Source organism: Sapajus apella, unplaced genomic scaffold (assembly GCF_009761245.1).
Source record: "Sapajus apella isolate SASKATOON/1434 unplaced genomic scaffold, GSC_monkey_1.0 scaffold126, whole genome shotgun sequence".
Taxonomy (NCBI): Eukaryota; Metazoa; Chordata; class Mammalia; order Primates; family Cebidae; genus Sapajus; species Sapajus apella.
In genome coordinates, this window is record NW_022437066.1 from 3,851,530 (window position 1) to 3,858,578 (window position 7,049).

The 7,049-nt window shown below is 49.5% G+C and overlaps 1 pseudogene across 1 annotated transcript in view; it reads right to left on the reverse strand.

The window, feature by feature from the left end:
• Positions 1-572: 572 nt before the first annotated feature.
• LOC116539179 overlaps positions 573-7,049 on the reverse strand; it is a 12,528-nt pseudogene continuing 6,051 nt past the window's right edge. The window contains exons 3-5 of the transcript XR_004263939.1: positions 2,022-2,196; positions 1,793-1,990; positions 573-1,076 (exon numbers count right to left, since the gene is read on the reverse strand). The product of XR_004263939.1 is annotated as an ADP-ribosylation factor 4-like (transcript). The remainder of the gene's footprint in view (positions 1,077-1,792; positions 1,991-2,021; positions 2,197-7,049) is intronic.

Below are 7,049 nucleotides of genomic sequence, written 5' to 3' on the forward strand. Positions count from 1 at the left end.
GCAGTGAGCCAAGATCACTCCAGCCTGGGCAACGGAGACCCTGTATGGGAAAAAAAAAAAAAAAAAAAAATAAGAGAAAATGGAGAGTTAAAGTCTTCAACTATTACTGCTGGACTAATGTTTCTCACTTCGATTCTGTTGGTTTTGCTCATCTGTGTCGGAGCTCCGCTGTTACGTGCATGGATGTTTATAATTATTATACACTTTTTAATGCATTGAGCATTTCAACACTATATAATATTCTTTTTCATTTCTTATAACAATTTCTGTCTTAAAGTCTATTTTGTCTGATATTAGCATAGCCAGGCAAGCTCTCTTTTAGTTACTGTTTACATAAAATACCTTTTTCATACTTTCACTTTTAACCTATTTCATTTTTGACCGTAAAGTGACTATCTTATATACAGACAGAACATAGTTAGATCCTGTTTTTTTTTAAAAAAAATCCATTCTGTCAATCTCTGCCTTTTACTTGGAGAATTTGATTCGTTTAGATTTAACATAATTATTTATGCAGAAGTATTTACGTCTGTTATTTTGCTATTTGTTTTCTAAATATCTTAACCTTTTAATGCTCAAAATGGATTTATTTGAAGGTTTCACAATAGCTATGTCCAGGCATTTAGGCTTATGGGAAGTAAAATTAAAAGAGGATACTTTTTTCCCAAGGAGAATTTCCTTAAAACCAAGTATATTGCTGAATAGCAACACTATACTTGGTAAACAATAATTAGCAACAAAATAAGTTTCATATTCTGCCCAAACCAGGCCCAGACACTGTTTAATAACCAAGATACAAACTAATTTTGTTGTAACAAGCCTAGACCAATTTTATCAAACATGTCCTTGGTTAGATATCTGGTGTCATTTAACATTTTGGAAGCTCATTTGGCAGCCAGTCAAGTCCCTCACACAAACCAGTTGCTTGTGCTGCACAGGTGGCTTGAACATGCAGTGTTCTGCTACGAAGAAGCTGAAGCCCTCGTTTATCTGTCATTTCACTGAGGGCCACAGCATTTGGCAAATCCTGTTTGTTTGCAAAAAGCAGCGGCACTGCCGGGCATGGTGGCTCACGCCTGTAATCCCAGCACTTTAGTGAGTGGATCACCTGAGGCCGGGAATTCGACACCAGGCTGACCAACATGGAGAAACCCCAACTCTACTAAAAATACAAAATTAGCCAGGTGTGGTGGCGCGTGCCTGTAGTCCCAGCTACTCAGGAGGCTGAGGCAGGAGAATTGCTTGAACCTGGGAGGCAGAGGTTGTGGTGAGCCGAGACTGTGCCATTGCACTCCAGCCTGGGCACCAGAGCAAGACTCCATATCAAAAAAAAAAAAAAAAAAAAAAAGCAGCACTGCGCCACTCAAGTAATCTACCAGAGGCCTGGCCTTGCCTTCCCTTGCCTTGCCTTGCTCTGCTCTGTCCTGCTCTGCCCTTCCCTCCCTTCCCCTCCCCTTCCTCCCCTCCCTCTCCTCCCCTCCCTCCCTTTCCTCCCCTCCCTCCCTTTCCTCCCCTCCCGTTCCATTTCCTCCCCTCCCCTCTGCTCTCTTCCCTTCCCTCTCTCTTTGGACAGGCTGGAATGCAGTGGCACCATCTCGGCTCCTGGCAACCTCCACCTCCTGGGCTCAAGTGATTCTCCTGCTTCAGCCTCCCCAGTAGCTGGGCGGGCCACCACACTCGGCTAATTTTTGTATTTTTAGTAGAGATGAGGTTTCACCATATTGGCCAGACTGGTCTCAATCTCTTGACTTCATGATCTGCCCACCTTGGCCTCCCAAAGTGCTGGGATTACAGGTGTGAGCGACTGTGCCCGGCCACCAGAAGCATTTTCTGCAGCTCATCTGCTACGTCCTGAATTCTTTCATGACCATTGCTATCCACCAGAGAACTAAGACCCTGAGTATTCTTAAAGTGATGCTTCCAGAGAGTCTAATTCTATCTTGACTACCAACATCCCATACCGTGAAACAAATGTTCTTATATTCTACTGGCCACGGCGACATTTTTCATGCCCCTGTTTATGCCCACGTTAAAACCAGTGGTAGGAATGGTGGTGACTACCTCCCCTAACTTCAGTTTATACAGAATGGTCATCTTGCCAGCAGCATCCAGTCCAAACATCAAAATGCACACCTATTTCTCGCCAACAAGGCGGGAGAAGAGGGAGGAGATGGTGAGGCCATGGCGGCAGTGGCCCTGGTGATGAGCAGCAGCAGAAGGGGTTGGGGGCAGCCCCGCGCTTTCTCCTGACGCACTCCAGGCAAACTGAACCAGGGAACAGAAAGAGCGGAGGAAGAAAGAGGGAGGCAGGAGCATCTCTTTGGACGCTGTGTCAATGAAGCTCCGGGACAGGAATTCACAGCAGAAGAGCTGCCAGGCGACTGCTAGACTCTAGGCTTTGGCTGTGCCATGTCACACAGTGGCCTCAGTGGCATTTTTTATGCCCGTTTCTCCACTGCCTCTTTTGTTTGTTTGTTTGTTTGAGACAGGGTCTCTGTCATCCAGGCAGGAGTGCAGTGGCATGATCACCGCTCACTGCAACCTCTGACACCTGGGTTCAAGTGATTCTCCTGCCTCAGCCTCCCGAATAGCTGGGACTACAGGCATGAGCCACCATGCCAAGCTGATTTTGTATTTTTAGTAGAGACAGGGTTTCTCCATGTTGGTCAGGCTGGTCTCAAACTCCTGACCTCGTGATCCACCTGCCTCGGCTTCCCAAAGTGCTGGGATTACAGGTGTGAGTCACTGTGCCATGCTGTTGTTTTGGTTTTTGTTTTCTGAGACGGAGTCTTGCTCTGTCGCCCAGGCTGGAGTGCAGTGGTGTAATCTAAGCTCACTGCAACCTCCCCCTCCCTGGTTCAAGCGATTCTCCTGCCTCAGCCTCCCGAGTAGCTGGGATTACAGGTGCGCATCACCATGCCTGGCTAATTTTTGCATTTTTAGTAGAGATAGGGTTTTACCATGTTGGCCAGGCTGATCTCGAACTCCTGACCTTGTCACCCACCTGCCTCGGCCTACCAAAGTGCTGGGATTACAGGTGTGAGCCACTGTGCCAGCCAAGGTACTTATTTATTGTACCCATCTTACAGATGTGAAGACTGAGACTGAGTGGGGGTTACCTGTCTTTTTTTTTTTCAGATGGGGGGTCTCACTCTGCTACCCACACACTGGAGTGCAGTGGCACAAACAGTTCACTGCGGCCTCAACCTCCTTGGGCTCCAGTGATCCTCCTGCCTCAGGCTCCTGTGTAGCTGGGACGACAGGCGTGTACCACCACAGCCGGCTAAATTTTTGATTTTTTCTGTAGAGACTGGCACTCACTTTGTTGCCCAGATTGGTCTTGAACTACTGGGCTCAAGAGATCCTCCACCTCAGCCTCCCAAGGTGTGTGACCGCGCCCAGCCCACCTGTCTTGTCTTGCCTGCCTCCTTTCGACTGTCGGTCTGCAACCACACTGATGCAGCTGCAGCGCGACTCACTCTCCCTGGTCACCTGGACCTCCTCTCCGGTTATACCAGAGACCTTCCTCTCTATGCTTTTAAGGACTATTATTTTTGTGCAAACAATTTTCTATGTTGGGGACAGGAAGAACAGGAAAGTGAGAAGGCTCATCTCCACGTTCCCTCCCTTCCGTGGGGCTCCCCACCCTTTTCTAAGAGAAGTTGAATGAACTTACATCTGGGCATTTGCTTCCTCAAGTTAACACCTCACCTTCCCCTACCAAGCTACGGTCTTCTGGAATATATTTTGTAAATGAAATACGAGCCCACATTTGGGTTCACGGCTCAGGCAGGTAATTTAATCTCACTGTGCCTCCATCTTCACCTGTAAAGTAGGCATAATCATCCCTACCTCATAGAACTGTTCCGTGTTTCAGTAAGATGGTATACATAAGGCTCTTGACACAGAGCCTGGCACACAGCAGGCACTAAATTATTGTATAATTAAAAACCTCTGCTCTCCCACCCTCCAGAGTTCTATGTGGCCCAGTCTCTGCCTGGTGGAGGCAAAAATTCACTTTTTTTTTTTTTTTTTTTTTTTTTTTTTTTGAGATGGAGGCTTGCTCTGTCCCCCAGGTTGGAGCGCAGTGGCACAATCTCGGCTCACTGGAACCTCTGCCTCCCAGTTTCAAGCAATTCTCCTGCCTCAGCCTTTCGAGTAGCTGGGACCACAGCTGCACACCATCATGCCCGGCTAATTTTTGTATTTTTGGTAGAGATGGGGTTTCACCATGTTGGCCAGGCTGATCTTGAACTCCTGACCTTGTGATCTGCCCACCTCTGCCTCCCAAAGTGCTGGAATTACAGGTGTAAGCCACCGTGCCCAGCTGAGAAATTCATTTTCTTACAAAGTTGTGCTGAGAGTTGATCAATCCTGGGGAAAGATCCATGATAATGAAACTTTCAAGAAGCTGATGTATAATTTTTTTTCCCCTCCACCTCCTAGATTCAAGCCATTCTCCTGCCTTGGCCTCCCCGGTAGCTGGGATCACAGGCATGTGCCAACATGCCCGGCTAATTTTTGTATTTTTTAGTAGAAACAGGGTTTCACCATGTTGGCCAGGCTGGTCTTGAACTCCTGACCTCATGAGCCACCCACCTCAGCCTCCCAAAGTACTGGGATTAGAGGCATGAGCCACTGTGCCCAGCCCTGATGTATGAATTTTAGTGGCATAATGTAATTGCTCTGTTTCTTAAGGCAGGATCCCCAACTCCTGGGACTGTTACTGGTCCATGACCTGCTAGGAACTGGGCTGCAGAGCAGGAGGTGAGCAGTCATGAGCATGACCACCTCAGCTCTGACCCTTGTCAGATCAGCAGCAGCATTAGATTCTCAGAAGAGTGCAAACCCTACTGTGAACTGTGCATTTCAGGGATCTAGGTTGTGCACTCCTTATAAGAATCTAATGCCTGATGATCTGAGGTGGAACAGTTTCATCCCCAAACCATTATCCGCCCCCACTCATCCATGGAAACATTGTCTGCCATGAAATGGGTCCCTGGTGCCAAAAAGGCTGTGGACTGCTGCCTTAAGGGGCATTGTGGGTGGAGGAGGAGGAGGCAGCTAAGGACCCTGGCTGGAGCCTGGTTTGAGAGCCTCCTTTAGATGTGAGCAGGTGGCTAATTCACTGGTAGAGCTTGGGCTACGCTGAGTTTTTCAGATGGAGGCTGGAGGGCAGGACAGAGGGGCAGAAGAGAACGTTTATTCATTCAACAGCTATGTGTTGAGCACCCACTGCCAGGTACTGTTCAGGGATGTTCAGGGATACATCATGGGCACCGTGCCCTGCTCTCATGGAGCTGTGGGACAGTCCACAAGGAGACTCAGGAAGTAAAATGTCAGGTAGACAGGTGAGTGATGGCTGAGGAGGCAAAGGCAGCGGGGCTGCTCCTGATCACAGCCCCAGACTTTGCACATGCACCCCTCCCTTCCCAGAGCTGCGGGATCAGGTTCTATTTTTATCCTCCTGTGACAGGGGAGGAAACCTGGGTTGGGGAGATTAAGTGGCTTCATTTGGGAAATTCAGCAGTACCAGAGGTTGAAACTCTAAGAGCCTGAGGCTAGGAAGGGAGAGGATGATGGGCTGTTGGGGGCTGGAGGGGACCACAGAGCCACCCCAAATCCCTTTTCAATGGCAGCCCTGCTGGCTCTCAGCTGTTTGCCACTGTGGCCTCTAAACTAGTCCTCAGAGACAGTAGCACAGGGACTGAGATGCTCAAATGAGTTTCTGTCCTGTTCCCCTTACAGATTCTGCTTCCCAGAGACTTCTCCAGCCTCAGGAAAGGTGGCTCCATGGAGCCATCGGGCCACTCATGAGTGGGTGAGCAGTAGGAAGGGAAAGAAGGGGACCTTGGTGTTCCCATCAGAGCCAGTGCCCAGGGAGGGCCCAGGTTCCTACCATACTCCTGGGGTTGTCTTAGGACAGTGGGGGACCCAACAGGGTTGTGAGCATTTGGTCGACAGCTTCAGACATGCTGGCTGGTCAGGGCAGCCCGCTGTGTGCATGTATCTGGGCTCTTTGAGGTCAAGACCAGGTGGAAAGGCTTTTTGTTCTGGTCTTGGAAGGAGTGCAGTGGGGTCTGTGTAAGTGGTGAGGTGGCCATCCCGGTGGCCAGAGTGCTCAAGATACCCAAGGAGATGAAATGGAGACAGCAGGAATGGGTTGTAGCCTCCAAGGTGGCTAACACAGAAGCCTGGAGATTGAGGAACTGTGCCGGGGCTTTGCGGACACAACCAGGATGGAGGTTCTAAGGGACCTGCCTGCAGATCCTCATCTCCCATACTCCCCTCCAGACCTTCCTGTGCCTGAGGACTGTGCTTGGTCCACTCTGCCAACTAGACAGGCAAGGCCTTCCCCCGCTGGAACCTTGTCCTAGAGTCTTGCCCTGGGGCGTAAAAAGGTCCTGGGCTCCCAGCAGAAACAGCTGGGCAGGGTTGGGAAAGGTGTTGGCTTCTCCTGCAAACTATTCCTAAGACTCTGGGGCTTTGAAGTCTCAGCTCTCCTGCAAGTTGGCTCTGTGACCTTGGGCAGGCCCCTTGGCCTCACTGAGCATGTTTCCTTACCTGTCAGCCTGGAGCAGAACATCTGCCTTCTGGGTGTGCGTGGGGACAAACCGTCTCCATGCAGGAACTAACTTCATGAATATTGCATAGACCTGTACATTCCAGGCAGTGGTGCTGCTGCTCATCCTGGAATACACGTGGAGGCCCCAGGGGCTTGGGGTGGGTGCAGCACACAAGGAAACTTGACCTTGCTGTTGGCAGGTTCAGTGGGCACCAAGGAAACCTTTTTTTGTTTTTGACGTTTTTATTGGGGTCTAATATACACAACGTGTAACCACCTTAAGTTACCGCTGGATTAAAACTGATTTATGTGGCCTGGCATGGTGGCTCACACTTGTAATCCCAACACTTTGGGGAGGCTGAGGTGGGCGGATCATCGAGGCCAGGAGTTCGAGACCAGCCTGGTCAACATGGTAAAACCCCATCTCTACACACACACACACACACACACACACACACACACACACACACACTCACTCTCTCTC